The sequence below is a fragment of the Spodoptera frugiperda genome, chromosome 9 (genome assembly GCF_023101765.2).
Source record: "Spodoptera frugiperda isolate SF20-4 chromosome 9, AGI-APGP_CSIRO_Sfru_2.0, whole genome shotgun sequence".
NCBI classification, from domain to species: domain Eukaryota; kingdom Metazoa; phylum Arthropoda; class Insecta; order Lepidoptera; family Noctuidae; genus Spodoptera; species Spodoptera frugiperda.
In genome coordinates, this window is record NC_064220.1 from 6,526,645 (window position 1) to 6,554,511 (window position 27,867).

At 35.9% G+C, this 27,867-nt stretch overlaps 1 protein-coding gene and 1 long non-coding RNA gene across 3 annotated transcripts in view; one reads left to right on the forward strand and one right to left on the reverse strand.

Moving 5' to 3' along the window:
* LOC126911047 (uncharacterized) overlaps window positions 1-27,867 on the reverse strand; it is a 436,837-nt gene that overhangs the window by 225,865 nt on the left and 183,105 nt on the right. The gene's annotated exons all lie outside the window — the stretch shown is intronic.
* LOC118271470 (uncharacterized) overlaps window positions 1-27,867 on the forward strand; it is a 285,447-nt gene that overhangs the window by 190,016 nt on the left and 67,564 nt on the right. Inside the window, exon 3 of the mRNA XM_035587561.2 lies at window positions 3,041-3,086. The gene's annotated coding sequence lies outside the window, so the exon portion shown is untranslated. The remainder of the gene's footprint in view (window positions 1-3,040; window positions 3,087-27,867) is intronic.

The following is a 27,867-nucleotide window of genomic DNA, read 5'->3' on the forward strand; positions in this document are numbered from 1 at the left end:
GTAATGCTAGAAAAAAAGACATCTTTCAGCACTTTCTACTCTCAAAGCATTATTCTCGCCCTATTATTGGAACATTTATTCTCAAAAGAAGTGCTACTACCCTCGTTAGTCTACCTTTGTCCACCAATTATCTTTCATCCATTTCTCTATTATTCCGATCAATTTCATGTTCCACCTGTATTGGCTTTCGTTGGCAGTAAGGTTCAGTTTGCTTTGGCACGTTCATGGTGATAGTAAATGATATTACAATACAGTTTTGATATATTTCTGATCGCTGATGAGCAATGCAATCTGTATATATGGGATTGATTTTAGCGGTCTGAATATCATGTGATAGAACATGCTGCCATTCAAATGTTGTAGAAATGGAAACCATTTCAATGATTGATATTTGTTTTAGTGTCTAACATTTTGCTTAATATAAATTAGCTACCTTCTGTCAGCGGATTCGCCTGCATCCTAGGTGAGAAAAAGTATCCTATCACCCAAGTCAACTATACGCTATCTGCATACCAATTTTCTTCAAAATCCATTCAGTAGTTTCAGTGTGATTGACGGACAAACATCTGAACAAACCGACTTTCACATTTATAATATCAGTGTGATTTTACCTGTCGATTCTTCAGCGTGTCTTAAATCTAACGCCTGATGTACCTAATACCCAATTTCACTGTTCACAGACCTTTGAGAACTTCAATTTACTGTTCAATGAATTAGACAGCGATGCCTGTTTGCATCAACCTCTCCTAAATTTTAAAGAACCTATATGCTAAGATAGGTGACATTTAACGATATTTTGGTTTTCACCGACCTATAAGTTACACGTACATCGGAACACGGAAATCGTCCTATGACTTTTACCGCCTTGGGCGAGGCGAGACGGAATGTCAGACTCTTAAACTAAGAACCTCCTCGTTCCTACTCCTGCTTTTCGAGCCAGAGCCCCGGTAGACCTGTTAGGTAGTCCACAGTTCCGGATCAGTAGGTTCCCCATCTGTGGTGATCTGGTGGCTCGAGCTCAAGTTTTTTGGCGGCGAGCTACCCTTGGTCGAAGCCTGACCGCCGGTTTATAGGTGTTGGTGAAAAGGCCAAAAGTCTTGAAGAAATTTGCTTTACCTACAAGACTGCTCTTACAAAATCTACTCAAGGTCAACTAACTGTATCATTTATCGATTACCATAAAATGTTTAGAGGTTTAACGGTCATGCAACAACCCTGGACATACCATACATCAACAAGAAGGGATAATGTTGACCCGACTCCGCAGTTCAGGATAATGATGTAATCTGTTTCGAAAACTGTACATAAAACGTTGTGGGGATCGATTTCCAATAGGTATGAGTCTGTGGTGTGCAATTGTTGTGGTTAATTTCAAGGTCGATGAAGGGATTTTTGTGGGGAAACACGTTGACTGCACTCTCTTAGTATTTTCCATATGTCGTGATGGAAACTATCGTTTTCTTTTTATTCTCCTCTAATAACATCTTCTGATTTGTTTTGTTGCGGGATCCAAGACAGTCATTCATTTCCCTGGGACGCGCCGGACTTCAGTGTTCCGGTGTTTTCATGTTTGTATCTACTGTAGATCCTGGCTTACAGGAGTTGCAGCGGTATGGGAGGTTGTGGTGGGCTTGTCCCATTAAAAAAATGTCGTGATAGCGTTTACAAACTTATAAATCACAAATGTTCATATGAACATGAAATAGTGTTTCACAAAAATTGTGTTTTTTTTTACTGGAGTTTAACTTGCGATGTCAGTACCCTTAGTACGAGTTTGTTTTACGTTTAAAGTAATCGAAACAAAAGCGCGTTCGGCACTTTGATTGGTTGTTTTATTCGAGCCGGCCAATTAGAGCGCCGAACGCGGTAAACGTAAAGCAAACTCGTACTAAGGGTACAGTATAAGAAGAATGATTGACATTTTGCCTTAACTGCCCCATTTTGCCCCTAATCTATCCTAGATTTGTAAGCATCATAAGTTTTTTAAGATCATAGTGTAGACAAATCATATATTAATTGTGTTACCTCGAAAGCACAACAAAAAGAAGCCTTAGGCAGGAGCTCCATTTCACTCCATAATCCTCTTGCTACAACATATATCATGAATAATTCCAGAACGCATCCTAACATAATATGGACTCACAAGCACACGATCGCTCAGTCATGCCAACGCATTAATTAGATAGTTATTCAATAGTCTGATTAGATTACATCTGTCCGACCTTATTGCAGAAAGTTTTGACCACTCTGTACATTGACTATTGACTACTTATTCAAATTAATCCATTTCGATTTATCTGGTGACGAGATGGAAGTAAAAAGTTCAAGGTTTTTTCCGCTCCCACAGGACCTTTCTACGAGTGGTCCTGTAAGCTCCCAAGGCACCAAGGCACATATATTTCATATTTCAGCTTTCTATAAATAGTATGTAGTTTTGGCTGTACGTTTTATATCGATATTCAGTTTGAACCAAAGGAATATGGACGATTGGAAATTAAAAAACCTTTTTAAATGTAGTGTACACAATATATTTATGAAGTTGCAGGCGATAATGAGTACGGTAACAAATATGATAACGTAAATAGAGCTCCAAATATACAAACAAGTCGACAAACAAAAGCCAAACTGATAGTTCCCGAAGTCAGCAACAAACTATCTTATAACCGAACACTATCTGAAGTTTCAGAAGAGATTTATGTGTGTAAACTGTGAAAATTATTATTTATAACTCATTTAAAGTTGTTATGCTTCATTACTAGGTCATATCAAGTTGTTATTCATTTTAATGTTTGTCAAAACCATTTTGTACAGTGACCTGATCACGTCAGCATCACTCGGATGCAACCTGTATAAAAGCAGCTCTCAACTTTTTTTTTCACCACAATTCATAAAATATGTTTAAATTACAATATTGTCTTGGCTTTTTTATAGTAAATGAGCAGACGGATCCGATCCGCCGCCCGTCCGATACTTCTGTGGGTGCTTTTAATTATTGATAATTAAATACATTGTATTAAAAGTATTTCTTTCTTCATTTCAGATGTGAAAGAAACTCGTGACAGTATCTACTCACCATAATTACTAAGGTAAGAATCTTAAATTGATTTATTGACTACGCTACTTAAAGTATAGATAGCACACCAAATTATCCTAGTCTATCGAAAATCCATTCCCGTTTGGATTTTAATACAATGTAATAAAACTGAAATTCCATTAAAGATATACTATAGAAACACTATGCTGTGCTAGCATCTGTTAAACAATCGATAAATACGCACTACGCCACCTAAAGTATAAATTCACATCAATAAAACTCAATAAAATACACGAAAACGATCATAACACATTCCTTTGAAAAATATGTGACAATTTGACTTACGATCCCTACCTTCCATTACTTAAACAGGGATGGATAACATTTTTACAGTTCTAAAAGTGTCGCGTACTGTCGTAGAGTCGTACATCTAATGTTTTTTATCCCTGACAAGTAAAGTCTGATTACTTTGAGTGGCGTAGTCTACTTTTTTTAATCCATTAGTCTGTATTGCATTTAGTATCTACGTAGTACTACGTACCTAGTCTTAATTCCTACGTTTTAGTCACAATGGTAGACTACGCTAAGCCTGGATTTAGAAAATTCACGCTTTACTTGGCGTATTCTAATCTTTAGAAAGCGTTTTTTGATGGATGGATGGTGTTATTCGAGTCAATGAATTTTCATGTATAATTGTGTTGACGTAGAGGCTAAGTTTCTTTGTTTTTCTGTTATTATTGGTAAAAGAGCCTAAGAAATGTGATGGGAAGCCGTAGAAGAGAGGTATCATTACATTGACCTTGGCTTTGGCTATTCGTTTTATTAATCCCTACATCACAATATCTATGTATGTGACGATTTCTACATTTGCTTTTTTAATTTTATTATAACTTTCGTGAGACATACTAAATTAATTATTATTTTATCGGCTTACTCACGTAACTGTTTGACGAGGAACTCGACTAGTTTCAAGCCATGCTAGAGGCTTCGCATCTTTTCTTAATTCTGTCCTTAGTATATATACATCACAGAGACCGGGCAGCAGCGTTCGCTTATAAGCCTGAACTATTTTAACCAGTGATCTCAAACGAAGCGTGGAAATTAGCACACCGGCCCGTAGCCCAATATATAGCAATGGACGAGCTGTTATTGATGAACAATGTATACTTTAAGTATCTTTTGGATCTATACAAAATATACTTAGCAAAAACTGACAGGAACAAATCATTACTTGAACAAGTCATAACTTGATCCAGTCACAGTTGAGCTATATTTCGTCACGCCTTTTATCCCCGAAGGGGTAGGCAGAGGTGCACATTACGGCACGTAATATCGCTATACAATGTACACCCACTTTTTTACAACTTATGTTATAAGTCGTATTCGTATTGTAATATGCCTGAGCCTATTGCCATGTACTGGACACAATGCCAGATTCTGAGCTACTAACCACTGAGGAATCGTTCTAAAAACTTAAAAAATCCCGGTAAAACTTTGCACGACACGTGAATCGAACCCGAGACCCCTTATTCGGCAGTCGCACCAACGTTGATCACAGTTGAGTCAGTCCACAAACTATCATAACTTCACTACGTTCATTAATACAAGATAGTCCCCACCAATTACCCTTCAAAGACCAACCAAAACTCGGTCAGCTTAAACTGACCAATCGACAAACTTAGACAGAAAATGATAATCAAATTGCATAATCTAGGAAGCGACAAAACTATAGCAGCTGGACTCAAACACTAGAGTCTGAAGTATTGATTTCAGCTTCTCAGGGATTAAATTGGGACGGTTAGCCATTATACATTATTCATGAAATACAGAGTATCTATCTTTAAGCTAAACGGACGAGTATTAGGCTTCATTAAATACGAACATCGTAAGCTGAAATGTCCTTTATTTGGGCCTTCGACGATATGGTCTTTGACGTGATATTAAAGCCTTTTAGAAGGGGTCTGTCTACATATTAATTGTAATTAGAAACAGAGACTTTCACATTGAGAATATAATTGATTCAATGTTTAAAGCCTTAAAATTAGAAGAAAATATTCTAAAATGTTATTCAGGCGCATTGGTAAATTATTATATTTGCCCTAATAATCTTATTTATTACCTACTAGTTTCTGCCAGAAGCTTCGCCCGCGTTCCTGTGAGATAAAAAGTAACCTAACACTCAAGTTGTCGATTGCACGGTAGGTACGGTGACTAGGCAACTGGCTGCCGTACAACGGGTAGCGGGTTTCATTCCCGCACGGAGCAACGCTTTGTGTGATTCATAAATTGTTGTTTTGGGTCTGGATGTCATTTGTATGTTTGTAAACACACTCACGACACAGGAGACAATCCAAGCGAGGGGCAACGTTTTCTAAAAAATAATACAAGTCAACTCATACCCTGTCTTCATATTTCATCAAAATCCGTTCAGTAGTTTCAGCGTGATTGACGGACACACATTCAAACAAAGAAACAATAACATTTATAATATTAAATGTGATTTACACGTAAAAAATGAATTTATTCCATCACTATTACATATTTATATTTTATTTAGAAGAACTAAAAAGATCGCAGTCCTATTCATATAGCAGAAAAGATACATAAAAACATACGTAATACATTTTCAGCTGTATTGTAAAAGAGATACGGTTTACATTACAAAGACTATGTATTGTAAGAGTACTAACAATACAATTTTCTAAGATAACATGTCCCTTTGTGTGTGAGATATACCAAATTAAGTAATTGAAATCATTTTCAGTTGAAAAATCTTTTGTACAAATAAATAGTAGATATTATTACGTGTTTTTTTTTTTCACAAAGACTAACACTGTTTGGTCTGGAATTGTGACATACTCTTGTTATTATATTAACATGGCACTCATTAACATATCTGATGAAAAGTGGGTGTTATCCTACTAATATTATAAATGCCAAACGTTTGTATCGTTTTTTGTTTGTTTGTTACTTCTTCACGTCAAAACGGCTGAAGGGATCGAGATGAAATTTGTAACAGGGTTAGATTATGGTCTGGAATAATACATAGGCTACTTTTTAACAAACGGGAACTCGGTCGAAGCCGCTGGCATAAGTTAGTAATTGATAAACGAAAGTTTGATATTCAATATGTGAACTTCTGTCATCGTATCGTGTAGCGGGTTCGATTCTAGAACCGAGCAACTCTTTGTGTGATCCACAAATTGCTGTTCCGGGTCTACGTATCATATGTATGTGAACTTGTATGTTTGTAAACGCACCCACGACACAGGATAAAAGCCTAGTGTAAGGCAACGTTATTTTTTTTTAAAGATGGGTGAAATATTACGTTGACGTCATTGTTCGTTCCTTATAATAAATTCTTATAGAGCCCAAGGTCGCTCCGAAAAAAACATTGCTCCAATATTGATTGGCTGCCTGATTGATAGACGATTCGAAGCCCAGTCTATGCTCTAAGCTTTATTGTAATCGTTTTACATAAATTACATCAAGGCTAGGCAAAAACCTTGTTCCTAGACAGTGATCCCAATTAATCTTTTGAAGATCTTAGTTTTTACCGACTTCACAAAAAGGAGGAGGTACTATGTTCGGCTGTTTGGATTTTTTTTTTAATTTATGTTTGTTCATCGAATACTCCGTCAATTGTCGACCGATTTTCAAAATCCTTTTTTTGTTCGAAAGTAGATAGTTCTGAGGTGGTCCCATTGTCACCAAGTTAGGATCTGATGATGGGATCTTAGAGAAATCGAGGGAACTCCTCAAATATTATAGGGAATTATATAGTGATTTTGGTACATTTATCTAGAATTGAAGCATTTACAGTCAAAAAGTAACCTTTGAAGAGGTGGAACTGATGAAGAAGACCAGAAATGGCCAATGGAACTTCATACTCACATAGAAATCACAATAAAGTTAATAAGTGATTGTGACAATACAAATAAATAAAGTAGTTATTGAGATAGAGAATTTTAACCGACTTTTTTAGTTGCGATATTGAGTATCGCAACTGATTTTATGCTACGAGGCTGCCATTATCATTAACAATGTCTGTGTAGTTTTTTGCGAGGGGTTTGCCGTAATCTTCACTTTAAGCAGGTGGGTTAAAGATTTCAGTCCTTGGCCCTTAACCTAGCTAGGCTTCGCCTATTTTTTACCGGGCACCCATGCAGCCCCCCTGCACACCGAGTTATCACGGCGGCGAAAACAATCGCGTCACCATGGTGTCCGTAAGCTACCAAAGTAAATACCATAGAGAAACCAAAGTCTCAAGACCTCTAAGTACTGGCGTCCGAGCTGATCGCGCCGACAGATTGCTCAACCAAGCGGACACCAGGTAACTAACTCTATAGAGCTGTATACATTTTGTTGGTAGCGGCGACTGGTTGCGCCACCATGGTGTCCTTGCCCTAAAGGTTCAGGTTTATCAGAGAGCGCTGCCGTCAGGTCTAAGTCAATCATTTAGTCTTTCAATTAGTTCTTGTGGTACCTGCGTGAAGATACATCAAATCCCTAACCTCTAAAACGCATTAGTAATTTCTGTAGTTAGTATCCAGTTAGTTAGTAACAACTGAAAAATGTATTACCTATATTATTATCTGTTGTCACTATACTAGAAAGAAAGATCTAATATCCAGTTACGTAGTTACATTACCCTAGTTTTAGACACTCTTTGACCTTTAGTTTTTGTGCTATATTCCTTTTATCGTGATAACTGTCAGCAAAAAACGCTTTGGTACAAATGTTTATCTTAACGGTTGAATATTTTATGTCGCGCTACTCAAAAAGACTTACGTTTTTCTTTGAAATATAATAAAAATTACTTTTTTAACATAACAATATATTGTTGTTTTAAGGATTTCAAGTCTTGTTTCGTTGCTTCGTTTCGATTTTCTAAATTCCCGTTTTGTGAGTAGGAGAAACTTTAATGAGTATGGGAGTCCTATTAAAATAAAGCCATACATGCCAATCAGAAGGGTCAATAGTAATAATAAAAAAAATATAGAAAAGGAAGTTCTGAGTAATTTTTTGTGTTCACATACAAAATGGATTTATCCAGTGATTTCTCCCGCCTTGGATGAGGTGAGAGTTTCTGGTTTTTACCACCCTACTCCTGCTTTGAACCGGAGCGGAGGCCGGAGGATCTGTGAAGTTATCTGCAGCTTCTGAATCTCTGAGTCCTGATAACTCTATTTTTAAGTTAAGTCATAATTTATTTAAATAAAATATCCCTAAAAATTCTTGAATAAACAAAAACAAGTACAAGACTTTCTTGAATAAAATCTTCAAACTACCTTCTTAGGTCTTAAAAACAGACTCTTCGCTTTACATAAACTTATTTTTAACCTCCAAGGTCACCATTTAATGCGTAAAACTTGCAAAACTTAAGTCACTAGGTTTCTTGTTGTGGCTTAGCAAAAATACTGTCTAGCTAGGCTAGCCTAGATTATTTTTAATTAGGTATTTTAAAGGACAAAAGCACTAACTAACGCTATTTACATAAAAACTGGAATATTCTGGTTTTAAGCCTTTTGTTTTGAGTTTTAAAGTAAACGAGACAAAGTTTTTATTTACATAAAGTTGTCGTCTAAAATCTTTGTTAGGATAGAAATAAGAAAATTGCCGTGTTTTCGGTTGAGAAGGTAACTCAACTAGTTTCAAGCCATGCTGGGGGTTCATAGCGTTGCGTCAGTTCAACACTCGCCTGACGAAAGTTGCATAATATATTGTTTCACATAATCCATCCATTGCATTGTTTACATTTATACTGTATAAACTGAAATAGTACCTTTAAATGTTGAATTAACACAAATAAACTAACTGTAATGGACTATCTACTTATTAAGAATAAGTAACACCAAAAACAAACGCAATCTCCTAAAAAAAAACTCACAAATGCATTTGTTTGCAACACAATAACAAAAACGTTGATTTTAACACAATTTCAACACATGCACCGCCCTTTACTTTGCACACATGTGCAACATCTGTTTACCCGAAACTGTCTCAAAGCTAAGAATGGGCGAGTCCATGACACTGGGCAAGTCCACATTTAGAATGCAGTTAGTAAAACACTCTGATTAATTAGTCTTAGGGCTTGTCCTGACGAATGTGTTGTGGTTTTTAGGACTAAGGCATAAGGAGTGGGCTTTTTAAGGTGGAATATTACTTTTACACTTATAGATTACAAAAAGACTAGAAAAAACTAAACTACACATTTGGCGCAGTCTGGGCAACAGAGATTTGACTGTAGTACGGAACAGGGAACCTTAAAGAGTCATCAGATCGCCACAGTTGGGGCCCGGTAGGGCTGATGCCCGATACGGAACGGCGGGAATCCTGACTGTTTGCCGGGACTTCGGCTCGAAGAGAAGTAGGGGCGATGTGGTTTTTACTCAGTAAGAACCTGACACTCCCTCTCACTTCACTAAAGTAGGGAGAAGTAAAGTTATTTGGATGATTTTCACCCTTTAAAAAAAGGAGTCACAAATTGTTAATGTGGGTGTCAAGTTTATGTCAACTTCTGTGTTTCACGACACGGGAAGAAATCACAATATAAGTTTTTTTAAAGGCAAAAAAGATCGTTATAATGATTTCCTCATAACTTATACGAAAGTCAAGTTATTTTTAATATTATAACAAACCTAAATGTATTTCTAAAAATATATCTCGTAGCAGTATTAAAAGCGATTCTAGGAAGCAGCCCGCACAAGTTCAAAAATATAACATAAGTTACGTTTCCAAGAACACTTAACACATATAAAATGTGATAGGGGTGGGACTTCTAACCCGTTAAGGCTGAGTACTACATCTAATTTTATCGACAAAAAAAATAATATGGGGGGTTGAACCCCTAATTGAAAATATTGAAAAATAGTGATTTTTTCGGTACAAATAATTCACAAATGATTTTTTTTTCTCACCAAAACATTATCAAACATATAAAAAAAGTAATGAATTAGTTAGCCAAGGTTATTAGCCACCGTTTGTCGTTTTTTTTTTGTTTCTACGACGCATACAACCTTTGATATCAAAAAAAGTAAAAAAAATATTAAAATAGCCATAATTTTTAGGGGGAGGGGATTCGACCTCTTCGACCCCCGACTTTTGTTGTTAAAATTAGATGTAGAACTCAGCCTTAACGGGTTAGAAGTCTCACCCCTATCACATTGTATTATTTTTTGTCAAAACATTTCTATGAAACCAGATGATTTTACTAGTCTTTTCACAGTTCTTATCTAAGCGAACAAAAATAGCTATAAAAAATATTCTAGTTTTTCCTCACTTTTTTATGGCATAAGTCGGTAAACAAGCAGACGGATCACCTGATGGTAAGCAATCGCCGTCGCCCATGGACACTTGAAACACCAGAGGCGTTACAAGTGCGTTGCCGGGCTTTTAGGGGTTAGGAATTTAAGGGTTGTTGGGGAATCGGGGATTGGGAACATTGGGAAGGGGGTAGGTAATTGGGCCTCCGGTAACCTCGCTCACACAACGAAACACAACGCAAGCGTTGTTTCACATAGGTTTTCTGTGAAACTGTGGTATCACTCCGATCGAGCCGGCCCATTCTTGCCGAAGCATGGCTCTCCCACACTTTATGCTTGCCACGTTGAATGATTAGCCTCAAGCTCAATAGCTGAGCCGTTTAGGTTTCGACGTAAGACAATTAATGTTTAGGGAACAGAGAGTTAAGTGACTTATTCGTCAACTCGGCCGCAATAAACTCGTCCGCGAGGTCGAGTCGGGAAATTTAAACATTAATTATTTTTTTATTGTGCATCTCGGCCGTAGGAACATTCACTATGCGGTCGAGTCGACCCTGCTAATTCTTGTATTCGTCAACTCGACCGACATTGAAAATATGAGGCATGATTGTACAGTGATTAACAAAAGCGTTTCGTTTTTAATTATTTTTTTCTTCTTCTATGGGAATATTATATAATATATAATAACTTAAAATAAGAATTCAGGACAGATAAAAATATGTTTTTAAATCAGGCATTGCTCAGTTGATTATTAGGTTTATTTCATTCCATAGATAAAAATTCCAAGTTGCGAGAGAGAGACAAAACTATTCTAACTAATCAGGATACATGTAAGATTAATTTAAATGCTACATTTTACAAAACTAAAGGGTGATTGTAATGAAACATCTTCAATGTTTGAGTTAGCACAGCACGCATTTTAATCGGCCTAACAAAATAAATCTTTCCATGATATGCCTTAAACATTTTCTACTCAAATGTACATTTTGTACTCGGTCGAGATGACGAATAATAAAAAATCACAAAAATTAACCGGGTCGACTCGACCGCATAGTGAATGTTCCTACGGTCGAGATGCACAATGAAATAATAGGTAGATTTAAATCTTCCCAACTCGACCACGCGGTCGAGTTTATTGCGGCCGAGTTGACGAATAAGTCAGTTAAGTTACCTAAGAAAAGCAGGGTCCTCCGACCTCATACATACTCAAAAATAATACTGGCAACTCGCTTCTCGCTTACACCTTACTACACTCCCCATTGTTTACCTACATCTCAGTTTAGCCGAGACGCGGAGACTTATCTCCGCAATGAATTATCCACACAAATATATCTTGCTATGGACAGCTATTACTAACATCGATTACTTACACTACCATTGTTATTGGACATGTCGCTGACTTTTTCTTACTGATTGATTGGTTATAATGTGCAACTGTCCTGCTTGAGGTTGGGGGTTCTATCTTGGAATAGGATTCCAGAGAAATTATTTATATAGGAGTTTTCCTAATCTCCAATACTCAAATCCTTAACCTTAAAATGCCGACAACGCATTTGTAATTCCTCTAGTGATGCGGGTGTTCGTTTCGTTTGGTCGATATCGATCGATATATCGCATACTCGAGTTGCGCATCTTCCTCACACAGCTACATAGCTTAATATCAGTGGAAATGATCACATAGTTTCACAGCTTAGCTATTACATCTTCATAGCATAGCTACATAAGTACATAGCACATGTATGGTGGCAAAGAGCCCTGAAACACCTCTCTTTTTACATCGAAAGTTATTGAAACGGTTTTAATAAAAAGTACGTTTTGGAATACTCGAATGTCTGACATGACATTATGACAAAACGTATTGAGTAATACATACACGTATTTGGATCTAAGTATGTTTATATTCTTGGAAAATACTCCCAGGTGTCCTACTGTGACTCGATTACTTCGTTATGTTACCCAATTGACGAGACACAAACATTTCTTTGTAACTAATTTTGATGTAAATAAATACTCAGAATGCTATATAAGTACGGTACATTTTTAAAGATACATAACTCAACAAAATTGTTTCTTATTGCAAAATGTGTATAAGACTGTGTTATTTTAGAACAATCATTTACATTACTATAAATTAAGTCTTTGGTAAAATAAAAGACTGACCACTCCTAGTAATTTTGAAACGTTTTCTTTTCAAGAAAAAAACATACTCCGTTTTAAAAGGCCGGCAATGCACCTGTGACTCCTCTGGAGTTGCAGGTGTCCACGGGTGGCGCTGACCGCTTACCATCAGATGACCCGTCTGATGACTCTATTCCATTGCCTCCTATTCCACAAAAAAAGCCTAACAACAAAAAATATACCAAACCCGGGCAACCAGAAATCTAAAGAAATACCCAAATTATTTTTAATCTATTATATCACAAAAGCCAAGAAAGGACAGGACGTCTATTCCACAGTAAACCCGTCCATGGAATATCCATGGTTTCTCCACCATGGGGTAAATATTATCCCATGACAGTGATGAATCTCCCATACGAACGAAACAACTGCCATCCCTCCTAAGAACTCCACTCTGAAGTAATTTTGATTTATTTTTGCTTGTAACACTAATATATGATTGTTTCGCTGTCTATTTAATGTTTATGATGTTGTATGTATGGATTTATGTTGTTATGTATGTAAGGAAGTGCTTAGAAATATATATAAGTATGTTTATACTAAAATATCCACTTTGGTTCATCATTGTATTCAGATCGATATACAATGCTGTTTTGAAAATACGTTCGACCATTGAACGGAAATAAATCAATCAAATAAATGTTTGTCTTTCAAAAACTCTGAAATAGCTGTACAGATAAGAATAAATTCGAGTCCATCCCACATTTTAAACGAAATATAAACCATTCTCAACATTTTTCAACAATCCACCGTCCAAGCCCAACTTACGTACCAAATTCCCAGCGTACAATTTTATTTTGTCAACGCATTTCCATTTTACTAACAAACGAGCTAAATTTATGCCCCAACTCCTGAACACGCGGCAGGTACTTTAGCCTACTAAAACAGTGACCAAACTCCACAACACACTTGAAATTTTAAACCTAATTCAGTGTTACTGGCCACTCCAAAAGGCCAGTTGGTATACTGTGATTGTTTACACTGTGGCGTTAATATTTTATGCCTCCGTAGGATGGAACGGGCTAAGTTTACTTAATGTGTTTTTCGGAATTACCTGCATACATATTCGGTACTTCTACTTGCCCTACTTACTAGCTTTTCATGTTATTTCTCTCGTAGATTTTACATTTTAGTTTGGAGAATTTCAAAGTGTCATATGGTTTTTTTTTCTAACAAAGGAATCTTTTCCGTGGTGTATTGAGGTATTCCTATATTCTGCAATATAGGATCATCTCCATTGGCATCTATCATATTACATAGATTATAAATAAGAGTGGGTACTTCTGTTAAGTCAGTAGACAATCACATTACTAATACCTGTATGATTTTACGTGATGTAATATATTCACATATCGGATTCTCATCAGTCAGAGTGACAAAGAGGAGTCCTTCTGCCAATCATAAATCAACCCACTTATAAAACAAAAACAAAACTATTTCTATCCTTTACTTACCCCATCTAATAGAAAAGGACATCTAAAGAGAACAATACTAAATAACTATTACAATTCGAATGCAAGGCCGGTGGTGTATAGAATCACAGAATCGTAAATACAAACAAACTAGCTTTAGTTTGTAAACTCCAGCCTTTATTTGCTACTTCACAGTTTGGTTCTGATAGAAAAACTTTTTATTTTTCTCTCACCGAAACAAATAAGCCACTTATTGTTTACGATCTAGTGGATTATTTGGGGATCTTTTTACTACTAAAGATTTCTGATCATGCCTGTCTAAAGTGTGCCACTAATACAGTAGATAAAATAATAGTGATGATGACGGGGTATGAAAATTAAAAATCTATTTAGTCCGTCAGTTAGGTAAAGAAAATGTGATTTTTTATTTTATCAAATAAGATAACAATACTTGGAAAATTCTACGATAAAATTTCAAATTCTCCATAGAAATACAGTCTGGAATTTTACCCGGTCTTCTACAATGGACTCCTCCAATAACTGGAAAACGTGGCTGTCTCTCATAAGCTATCACCTTTTCCCATTCATTTAGCGACTGCACGGTTGGCGCGGTGGCTGGGCAACTGGCTGCCATGCAACGGGTAGCGGGTTCGATTCCCGCACGGAGCAACTCTTTGTGTGATCCACAAATTGTTGTTTCGGGTCTGGATGTCATGTGTATGTGAAATTGTATGTTTGTAAACGCACCCACGACACAGGAGAAAATCCTAATGTGGGGCAACGTTTATTTAAAAAAAAGAAACCAGGAAAGCAGGATGTTTCAATACATTTGGGTTTTTACAACGAATTCCTAGCTCTCTTTGATATTGCTTCTTCCATTTTCCAACAAGGTTGTAATGAAATAGGCGTTTCTGTCCTTTAGTCTGTGCCCATGGGACTTTATAGAAGATATCGGAAAGTGACAAATTACTGGGGAAAGACATAAATAATAGGATTTGTGCCGCCTTGACGGTACATGAAAATTGTGTATTGATTCCCTTGGAAATTATTCAGCGATAGGTTCCTTTTGTATAGTTGTATTTTGTATGTTCGTGAGTTAACTTCTTTGTATGGTACACAAAGGGAAATGTTTTTAAATGTATCTTCCATACAAGGATATACCCGTGTCGTGTGTGCGTTTACAAACATACAAATTCACATACATATCATACTTAAACATACAACAATTTTTACATCACAAAAAGAGTTTTTATGTGAGAAAGACACTGCGCCAGCTTCCCAGCCATTACACCAAACTTATAGTCCCAATTTGTATCATATTATTGTAGAGTATTTAGAAAATATTAGAAATGGTTAAGTCTTCATGAACAGAACCAAAATGTAAAAGCCATCGCACACATAAACGGTACGTCTCCGGCACGGCGTTCTTTTTGCTTTGGGAACAAAATAAAAAGGCTGTAAGCGAGCTGCCAGAATTAGTTCCTCGTGGACTGCGTGCTTAAGCTCTATTGTATCGACATAAGATTTAATGTTCAAATTTAAATGACAAGTTAATACGTGGATGCCTTTAAATGTGATATATCCTTATCACTCAACCATTAACTGAATCAAGATCTATTCGTATTTACTTTATGTATATCATGTGTATACTTCCACACGATCAATATTATAATAGTTTCGTAACCAAGGATATCCGCAAGCCTACGAATGTGTATCGTGCTGGGAAGCGAACACGCATACATGATTAGTTATGTTAGCATCTGCTCAAATATTCCGTCGGAATATCGAATATTCCTTTTGTTTATAAGTTTATTATCACAGGGTATTTGGCAACGGAGGTCGGAAGATCCATTTCTAGCAATACTTTGTTTTGAAGCATCATCGTTACTATTGTGATCAGCCATAAGACGGCCACTGTTGAACGTGTATACCTTAATCGTCTGCGTCAAAAATCAATGATTTTTTTGTATGAAATAGGGGGCAAACGAGCAGACGAATGGTAAAAGAGTACCTGATAGTAAGCAATCAGCGCCGCCCATAGACACCCGCGACACCAAAGGTGCAGGTGCATGTATTTTGATTTCAAATGAGAGTAGATTTTAGGGAACCCTCTTCATGACCATTCACCAATATCGTTCTTGTTTTTGGGGAAAGCTCTTCGAAAATTCTTGTGCAATTACAATTTCCCTCATGATCCGCGAAGGTGACCGTTTTCAATCAGGCGACCCCCAACGATGACCGATTTTAGTAAGGTAAGTGCTAGACTGATAGAAAATCTTAATCTGAAAACAGTAACCCTTCTGTGTGTGCCTTTATAAGCAATGTGTAAATTACAGTCAATATTCGGCCTCATAAAGCAGTGTAGCGTATATGTAATCAGAAACATAATATTATTTACTCGTCTTTGATGAATATTCCCTTAGTTTCTGTATTATTTCTGTACTTTCTAGTTTATTTTGTATCTAACTAATGTTTCACGGTTTCTTCACATAACTATTTGATGAGGTATCTCGAATAGTTTTAAGCCACGCTAGGGGCTCATAATGAGAATTGTATATTTTTTGAGTCGTTATGTTTGGAATTCTCTAACAAAAAATTATAAAAGTAATTTCAAACAACCATATTCAATGAAAATATCAAAAACTAAAAATTACAAATAATTCGCAACTACCCACAAAGTTTTGGAATCACATATATTTTTAACCGACTTCAAAAAAAAGGAGGAGGTTCTCAATTCGACCGTATATATGCTTTTTTTTGACTTTCAAAGTTAAAACCTAATACTTTTTCGATGGCAGCTTTATAAACATACAGAGGCGCACGTCACCTGAAATCCGTAGCGAAACACCTTTTACAGTAGATTTAAAACCATTGGCGCCCAACTCTCAAATTGGGACTCAAAAATATTTTTACTTTTTGACTACCCACATATATTTTTTTTAACATGAACATGTCCATTCGTTTTTCTTTTCATAGGTCAGTCCGGATATAGCAATGTATGTATATTATGGTATGTTTTCTAAAATAAACCTTGAATACATTATATAAAAAGCCTTTTTCATTTTACACGACACGTTAATAAGCTTAAATATGAAAAATAATATAAGGAAATCTGGTCTTTATTAACACATAATTTTAGAATCTCTAATCCGTTGTCAGCAAGTGTGGCAATAATATAATCAATGCACGTTTCCTTCCTATGTGGAATAATTACAGACCTACACAAATTCCTAGGATGTTTGATATAGTGAGAAGATTACGTTGACAAAATTGTCCTAAAAATATTTCCTTGGACAAAAAATTGGACCTTAATAATTTACAATAAAAATGAGTGTTTGTTCTTATATCTTTAAAAAGAGTAACGAATGGAGTTTCTTGCTCGTTCTTCTCTATTCGAAGCTACACTTTGGAATATCTGGTTTACTGACGGACAGACTGACAGATTATTGTTCATTTCTTTCTTTGTTGACGTTTCAATAGTACCTAAGTATTTATGATTTAATTGGGATAAATTATTACACTTTGATTTTGACTTTATAGATTTTAAAAATAACGTTATTTTTTATACTAATGTATGATACACATGTCAGCTTGGTTCATGTAGGGACATGTCGGACTGGCCAAAAGTAATTTATATTCACCCTCATATGCATATCTCTGTTTTTCCCTTTGCTATCTTTATTTATGAACGCACAACGCTCTTATCGCGGATTCAGTTGTTATTCCTGAAGTGGGTAGTCAAAATATTATGTTTTAATTGTTGTGAGTAGTTGTGAAAACGGGTGCCTGTGTCGAATATATTTTGGGAACATTTTTGTACTAAACTGTGAAATATAGGTTAGGTATTTTTATAGGACTTTATTAATAACGGAATAACGATGATGACGGGGTACAAAAATAAAATAAAGTATTTAGTCTGTCAGTTAGATAAAGGAAAAGTATTAGACACGTATTTTTCTTGTATAAATAGCCGTTACCCGCGACTTCGTCTGCATAGAACAATGACTGCTATGTTGGCCGAATGCTTGCAAGTGCGTCTGCCGAGCAAGGGTTCTCGTGTTCGGTTCCCGTATTGGGCAAAGTATTGCTGGACTTTTATCGGTTTTTCGAAAACTTCTCAATAGTAGCATGGAGTATGGAATTTGTGCCCGGTATATCGACAATAGGCTTACCCTCTATTACATGAGACGTGTAACACAAATTGTGAAAAGTGGGTGTAATTTGTACAGTGACATTACGTGTCATAATTTGCGCCTCTGCCTACCCCTTCGGGGATAAAAGGCGTGACGATACAACAACTAAAATCTAGATTGAATGTTACTATAATCGTATTCTGATGAAACAATACAACTATTTGTATAATTATTTCTCTGAATCTCCTATTACTATACATAATAATATTACAAGCACCATGTTCAATTGTTTTCCTAGAATAATGGAACAAAACAAATAATACCAAATGTTCTTTTATTCAAGTTCTTGGTATTTTCATATTCAAATGTTATATTTTACTTTGTTATATTTTGATACCAATTGGTATGCAAGTTTGACTTATTATTTTATGTAAATGCTGTATTCTTGTAAGAACGAATTCTTTAAAAAAATATCTATATTTCTTTAAAATAATAAGTGTATTGAAATTATTACAGACATGATAATAATATACTATTTAAAAATTATCTCTTTAATTTGAGACGATCTCCGGCCACCGTAAGTGCGGGCCTGAAAGAAAACTGTTACATACAATTTTTTATATTACTTTAAAATACTATTACTTAACCTTCTGTCTAGCCTGCGTAGTGACAAGTAAATGATAAACGATAAACACTCCTTAATTATAATGTACGATATTAACAATGGCGTCTCTTTAAAGGCGTTCTCCCATTTTTCAGCGACATTACCTTAACTTTTAGTTAACAAAGGCTTTTTGTATTCCATAATTTTTCTTTCACGACAAACTTACTTAAGACGTTTCGTAGATTTTATGTTTTTTTTTCACATTAATTTCATGTTTTTCTGCTAGTTTAATGTTTTTTTTACAGAATGCGGCCATTTTGCGAGTTTCCGAGTTTCCATTCATTTACTATTAACCTCTGTGTTAAGATTAATTTGTTATATTTAAATTTGTAGTCCGACTTATTCGTGGTACTAAGTAAAGTTAAGAAGAAACGGTCACATAGTTTCACAGCATAGCTGCTTAGCTGCATCTTGCTGCGGACTGCTTAGCGGGTTACAGGGGCTCCGGCTCGAAAAGCAGGAGTAGGAACGGGTGGTTTTTAGTCAGTACGAGTTTGACACAACCTATCGCCTCTCCCAAGGCGAGAAAAATCATTGGATTATTTCCACCCTCAAAAAAAAGCTATTACATCTTCGTAGCATACTAAATCTCTGGTGGAAAAGCACTCTCAAACATGTATAAGTACAGCATTTCAAAAATTATCCCGAAGAGATTTAATTTTTTTCTTTATCTAATAAAAATAAAAAGTGTTCCTTATTAATACGTTTCGGAATTACTTCTTTAATCCGAGCACACTTCCTGGCCATTTTTATTTAATTAATTTTTCTCTCAGATTTTGCCTCGGATTAGCCTCTTTGCTTTAAAATTATTCGATTGCCGTCTCCCACAAATTTTATTTCACGGTTCTCAATGGCTACTCGTATTTTCTTATAAGAGAATTTTTCATGAACAAAAAATTGTAGATACCTACTATCTTCTAATTGTATGATTTGTAATATTTCATTTTTATTCGTTTTCAGGGATATTTTTGTGTATAAATGATCTTCATTTACTGATTCGTTGGTCCTATAGTTGCAAGTGCTAACGAGCAAGAGGTCTCAGGTCCAATATCTGTGTTAGGGAAAGTGTTAATGGTTTTTTCGAAAATTTCTCAGTTACTTGTACACATTTATGTGACAACTAGCTATATCCGCGCGGTTTCACCCGCTCTGCTCCTATTAGCATTTGAAGCCTTCCTCGATAAATGCACTATCCAACACAAAATAATTATTGAAATCACTTCTGAAGTTCCGGTTATTGACGCGTTCAAACAAACAAACGATATTATATTTATATGGAACTCGTAACATGTACATAGAAAATAATTACATTGTTAATTTGCTCCTCTGCTTACCCCTTCGGGAATTAAAAGACGTTTTCCAAAAACGGTTATCTCCACGATTACCTATTCAAAACTTGTTGTTATTTTGTATACGCTAATATTTTACCAACGAAACTTATTTATTAACACCCGTTTGAATTTAAAATTACTTTCCAAACTTGCCAAGTTAAATATTTTCACTCAAGCTTCCTTGTACAGCCGCCAGTGCAACCGACTATCATCCTTATCCCTTAGCAATATGGTCGAAAATGAGATTGGGGAAAATGGTGTACATTGATATGCTGTTGTCTGTACCAGCTTCCACCTGCTATGAAGAACAACAGATAGTTATTATCTTCAGGAACAAGTTTTACTGAGATAAATAATGTAGATTCAGTTTTGTAAGTTTGTATAATATCTATCGTATCGTAATATTCATCTATTGTCCAACACAAACAGTGAATGAAAATGCGCAGCTTACCCACATTGAACTCTTCGAGGAAGCTCGACTACTTTCAGACTACATCGAGGCTCATAATCATGGCTAGTTTGCTAGACACGCACCAAATTACTACGAAGGCCAATCATTATACTTAGCAATGTTTTTGATTAAATAGAGCAGCTATAATTAGCTTAATTACAGAAAAAAAACCGGATAAAAACTATGAATGAAAGGGTTTCCCAAGCCGAGAGTCGAATCTAAGCCAATTACATGTAAATGTGTCGGCATGCGACATCCGGCGGTCCTTTATTTGACATGTAACGTTTACGCGTCACAATTTGACGCTGTGCGCTATTTGCGTTCATATCATACCGTCATCGTTCACGCTTTTGTGGTTTGGTCAAAGTGCATAGGAATTACGGCTCTAATATATGTTTTGGGAAGGTCGGAAATCCTATAAACTAGTTTTTATAGTTAATGCTAGAAATTGGAGTTCTTTTCAAGGTCTGTTATAATGTTTAGTCATTATTATCTAGGTCTGTTTACGTTCAAACAAGACTTAGTTAACGGTCAAATTTAATTTCATTTTTATTAAAAAAATCAAAATTGTTCATATGAAAAAATCTAAGGGTTCTGAAAATAGTGTACCACTGATAAATGTATGTATTACAAATCTTAACCTCGTAAACCAACCAATTCGCAACAATTTCACAATCCGCTTAGTTCAGTACCTTGTAGCATACTATCGTTACCCACCCGTTTTTTTATGTCCACCACGAAAAAAACAGCTAACGTATCGACAAACTGCGCCTATTAGGTTGCTTTTCCAGAGATGTGCTATGTAGCTATGACTTTTTTTAAGGGGAGAAAATCATCCAATCACTTCTCCCGCCTTGAGCGAGGCAAGAGGAAGTGTCAGACTCTTACTGACTAAAAACCACCCCGTTCGTTCTCCTGCTTTTCGAGCCGGAACCCCGGTAAACCCGCTAGGTAGTCCGCAGCTCCGAATAGGACTCTTAGGAGTTGGGATCGGTCTACGGATTCTGTTGGTAATAGATCTTATATGTGGGTAGACATTTCCCCCCTCAAAAAGGGCAATAAAATTTCAGATCAGCTAATCAGAATCACAAAAAATCTCAACTATACTTTGACCGATGTGAAATCCTGAGAGGCCCTTTGCAGTCCCGTTCTACCACACAGTAAGCAGTAATAATATCTCAGGCATTAAAATTAAAAATAAAGACACTCCGTCGACGTAAGACAAGCTGGCTCCTTTATTACTCTTTCCCATAAAAAATAAACTTAAATGACTTTACAGGAAGGAACACCAATAAAACACTATAAAAAAGTTTTACACAGATGTACAAAATGAAGTAGTGACTTGATGTGGCATTTAATATTGTTGGTATGTGTACAAGATTATTGATATCACCGTGACCATTACTTTACGCTTATAGAATAATATACTACACTATAATAGTTTTAAATTATCTAAAAATCTATTTAGATATCTATCTACAAAACTGACTTTGACTTTGATTGCAGTTTTAAATTCCCGCACGGAGCAACTCTATCCACAAATTGTTGTTTCGGGTCTCATGCATGTGAACTTGTATGTTTGTATCTAATGTGGGGCAACGTTTTATTTAAAAAAAAAAAAAAAGTTTATAATAGTTTCAAATTTTTGTCGTCGTAGTATCGTCATGCCTTTTATCTCCGAAGGGATAGGCAGAGGTGCAGATTATGGCACGTAATACCACTGTACAATGCACACCCACTTTTTTACAATTTATTTTGTGTTCCCATGTGCACAATTCCAGACTCCGAGCCACTACTGAGAAATTTTCGAAAACGCGAAAAAGCCCCTATCCAATCGCATAGTAAATCGCAATCTATACTAATACTATATAAAAAGAAAGGTTTGTATGTGTGTTTGTAACTTGGCTAAAAAAGAACTACTGGACGGATTTTAATAATCAATAATGATGTCTTAACTTACTTTCATTGAAGCATTCTTTAATCTTACAATGTGTAAGATTCATATCATTTGTAAAATAAATGAAAATAACACTTTAATGACGTAAAATAAAACAACCTTATTCTCACAGTGTATGCAAAGTATGACGTCACAAAACAATCCAGTGACGTCAATAAGTCTTGTGTTAAAAAGATAGATCGATAAGATGTAATGTGAAAAGTTGTTATTGAATTTACGACCTTGTTACATTTGGTGGAGACAGGGCGAATTTCGTGATTTATTGATAACATTTATGGGTCTTTACAGTTTAGTTTTACTTGTCCAGAATATAACAAAAAACTGTATTTTAGCTAGCTGAAAAGAAATAGTAATTGGATGAAAATATCAGTAGTTAGACAGTTTATGAACAAGAAAATGCCCGAAGTCATTTATTTGTTTAATATATCTTAGGCCCAATCGGCAAGTAACTCAAAAATTACTCAGTAGCTGGAATTTCAGTAGTGTACATGACTACTATGACATACTGAGATATAAAATACAATATTGGAGTTTCTTGATCGTTCTTCTCCATTTGAAGCTACACTTTGGAACGAGCACCTAGCTTCACTAACGGACAATTTAATTTGACATTTCAAAAGTGCCTAATTAAGGATTAATTGAAATAAATGCTTTGACTTAGACTTTGCAATAGGCCCTCGTTCTGTTACACAATAGCTGATACATGCCTATCCCTTTAGAATTAACAGGCGTGATCTTATCCTGTATATTCCATTGCCATTAATTTTAAATTAACCGTAGGATAACGCTAAGAAACAACGCAAGGGGGCAGAAAGGAAGAGCGAGTTCAATTCTATTTTTAGAAATTAATTAAAACCAGAAACACTTCCAGTTAATGCCAGGTCAATGTATGCTTTTTGTACGGACGACCGCACAACAAACTACCCCAAAACATTCCAGTTTCTCCAACCTTATTTCAACTATATTACAAGACAATAGAGTTACAATTCCATTAACGGTTTCAAGTAGACGGTCATTGCCATGTCCGTTTTGAAATCTGTTGCATTGATATCTGGTTGGGATAATGTGTTTTATAGTTCTAGCTAAGTGGTTCTGTAAATATATTATCAAACGTCTCGGTATAAATATCGGATTATCGATAGGTCAGTGGTCAAGTTTAACAGAAGAGAGGTAACTGTTTGACTGAGGATGGAAGTAGAATCATTTAAGTGTTGGAGAGCCATGCTTCGTCACGAATTGACCGGCTCGATCGGAGTGATACCACAGCCTCACAGAAAACCGACGTGAAATAACGCTTGCGTTGTGTGGGTAAGGTTACCGGGAGCCAAATTATCCCTCTTCCTAATCTGCCTAATCCCCGAGTTCTCAAAAACTCTTAAATTCCTAACCCTCAAAAGGCCGACAACGCACATATAACGCCTCTGATGTTCTGGGTGTCTTTGCGCGGCGGCGATTGCTTACCATCAGATGATCCGTCTACTGGGGATAAAACGATGTTACCTACTTTGTGTTATCCTGACTCACACGTCGAAACACGACGTAAGCGTTGCTTCACGCTGCTTTTCTGTGAGGCTGTGGTATCAGTTTAAAGCTACGTAGTATCAAAATTGGGTCTTGAATATTGCCCAAACTTGGATACGAACCACACGTCCTAAAGTTAACAATCACTGTTCATCCGCGTTCAAAATTCGGTAGTTTGTATACAATAGAGATTGTGCTATTTCAGCCCTACCTCCATAGTGGTTTATGGCGCAATAAAAATACTTTAATAGATATCGCGCATGTTCACTACGGCCGTGGAATTTGATGGCCTGTTATGTTATGATAATATTGTGAACATCCAGTTTCCAGGTTGCTGTAGGTGATACAGAAGCTTTTTTTCACGTTGAGTTGGATTAGGCAACTGTATAGTAGAAAAACATACCATATTGTCATAGAACTAGCTTCTGCCAGCGGGTTTGCCCGCGTTCCCGTGCGGTAAAATGTATCATATCACCCAAATCAGCTCATACGCTGTTTGTATACCAAAACTTCATCAAAATCCGTTCAGTAGTTTCAGCTTGATTGACGGTCAAACAACTTTCTCATTTATAATATATTAGTGTTAATTTTATTTTATTATATTTACTTAATGGATAACTATTATTAATATATTCTTTATACAGAAATCAAATATACCTAAACATTCAAATTCAAATTCTTTTATTTCTGAAAATAAACCTAATATAAAGAGCGAGAAATCCTTATTCTATGTTTACAAATATGCTTATAACTGAAGTGTTTTAACAAAATAAACTGTTGTAATAAAAAAAACGTTATAACTATAGGTTATGCCCTATACTAGTGTTCCGTACCCTCTGAACTAGTGGAGACTGTATCTCTGTAGGTAGCTGTTCATCGGTGCTAATAATATCCTAAGTTATAGATATGTGGAGATTGTATACAATAATAACAGTTATATCATATTGTACTTAGGCATGCAAGAGACTGAGAGCTAGTCGTACTTACATTAAAGTTTCCATAAAATTACATTCCAGGGTATCGAGAAGGGATTCGGTGGACTCATAGTTAAGGGTAATAAGGTAATCAAAATGGTTTGCTTACCTTTTATTTTGGTTAAATTTGGGAGATTTGGAATTGTTCTTGTTAGTCTATTGTAAAGAAAGGGTCCAAAAAACGTGATAAACCTTTGTGGGCTGTGAAAATTCTGTCTTTTCGCCTTTTATGCGTGATAGACGCTGTTTGGGAGACATTTTTGTGTTGGTCTGGGATGGTTTGTAAAATAAATATTTGTCTAATGGTGAGGGTCCTCGACGATCTATATAACTCTGTTGTGGGAAATAGAAATGGTTTGAAGTATATAACTTTGAGCACAGCACGAAGAAGCGTGGTCTTAAAACACCCGCCCGTAAATGCAATACGCAATAATAGATCCACATGAATTTATCATATAAGTACCTGCTTATCAATCATGCCAGCCACTGTCATTCAATTCCCTCAAATCAGTATTTGCCAACTAATTACCAAACAGGCCTAATCACACGGGCAAACAGTCCACAACACGCAGCACCAAACTATTTATCTCCCCTAAAATAACTTTATGTAAATCAAAATCATGAATGATCATACGGAATTAGCCGACAACTCCCGAAGTTGACCGAACGCTTGTAAAATCGGTAACCCGTTGGTCGCGCGCGGGGGTAAATATGACCACTGTCAACAAACCGGGCACAACTGATTGATTACAACGGCCCACGTAATTAAGGTCGTCGTTTGTCGAACGGACGGCCAGAAATTGGCCCATCCGGAGCGTTTGAGTCGAATAAACGAGAGTTTATTGCAACTTTTGTGAACACCCGAGTTACAATTGTCCTTTGAAGGTAGTTTCGATTGTTTATCGTGCTTTACTTTTTAGTTACTATGTGTGTGTATGTGAGGGACACATTGTGGATCTGCGGTATCAAGTTCAAACGTGATTTATTTAGTTTGTGATTTTATTGTTTTATAGACAATGATGTTTGGGTGTTGCGTTCGTTTTGGATTGATTGTTGTTAAGGTAATGTTGTAATTTTTTTGATACTTTTTAATGTTAATCAGACTGTGTCATTAATACAATAAGCTCCAATTACATGGGAATTTTACCATAAATGGTGAAAAATGGGTGTACATTGTAATGTGCACCTCTGCCTTACCCCTTCTGGCATAAAAGGCATGAAGTTACTGTGTCAGTCGTCTCACATGCAATTCCCTTCTCTAAATTTCGATAGATGGGAATCCACATGTCTCCTATCTTTTCGTGAACTTATAAGGCATGATAAACAGACATCAAAATCTGACATTCATTTGTCCACGGTAATACCCTATGTTCCATGTCCTTAACGCTTTTCATTTCTTAATCTATTTATTGTAACTTAATTATTCATACGGTAACGGCCGCCAAGCGTTAATAAACTTTCTTTTGTGAAATTAAAAATTCATAAGTGCAATTATGTTCGTACAAAAGGAGCGTTGTGAAGTTTTTTAGGAGCCATTTTAATTTTCCATTTTTCATAGGAGCAAGTTTTCTTTGTAGTAAAGAATATGATTCTTTTGAAAACGCTATAATTTCTTGTATTTTTTTAAAGAGATTGCCTCATTTTGATTTGTTGTTGTTTAATTTTCGGAGACGAATAATATCTACCTGATAGGTATGTAGAAGAGTACCAGGTATAGGTACAACTACTTCTTCACCTTTTAAGAATTGTTTTTTTCACAATGGACATTTAGCATGTTATTTTTGAAATACCTTAAAATTGGCATTTACGTTTCACCCAGCTGAGTGATTCTTTAATAAAAATTACAAAAAGTTAACGGCGTCCTTACCTTCAACCAAAGGCTAACAATTCTGCCGATTGAAACACAAAATTTGGTTTCAATATTAACCTGTGACCCTGTTCTCAACCAATCCAATAAAAATAGGGATGATAATAAGATACTACGTTGCTTAATAATGTTAAATAAAAGTTAAAGCTTTTTGAAGAAACAGCTTCAGAATTTTCACGTAACGATTTAAGATTTAAACATTTGTTCTAAGCAGCCGCCAAAAATAATAGCCAGTTATATCTATCACGTATTACAAGCAAATATCGAACGTAGTCCAAATATCGAGAGTACTAAATTCTCCAGCCAATCTTTTCCTTTCTATTCCCTGTTCAATTGGTCCGTGTTGACACTGCGTATTTGCCCATAAACCCTTGGTTATGTGACCGTTTGATTTTCCAGGCGTCTTTCTAGAATTTTCTCGGCGTATTTTCCTTCAATGAATCAATGAATCGTTGTCTGACCGTATTTAAGTACTTTTGTCTAAGTTTTTGGTGTAAAGAGGCTATTTTTCGGTCATGTTTTTGTAGTATGAATGGAGTTATACGAGACGTATAAAAGGTTTTAAGTCTTTGACTGCCAATAGAAAACTGTTGAAGGCAAATCCTCCGCTTACGTCGGTCACCGGTGACCGCCACGGCGTTTAATGTGTTAATAGTAAAATCGAATATAGATTTCATTTATGATTTTTATGGCCTATTGAGTTTCATGAATATGAAAATAAACGAAGATGAATTAATATTTTATAAAAATTGCTAAACTATTTTCAACGAGAAATCGAATTACATTCAGCCATTACTATGCATAAAACACCAACAAAAATATTTAGTATCCCGACTTAAATTACATAAAAACGCCAAATCCTTTCACCAACAAATTGGAAGCCAACACAATACAATAATAAATGAAACAAGTAAAATAGCACAATTTTTGTCTGAATGAGCAATTAAGTTAAGCTTTCAACCCGGTGCAGCATTGCACCGGTCTGAATAGCCACTAATTGAGACCACTGACCTAAACTGACACCAGTAACTTCTGGTATTTTGAGATTTTACTCAGCGTCACGTGGACGCACTTAATTTG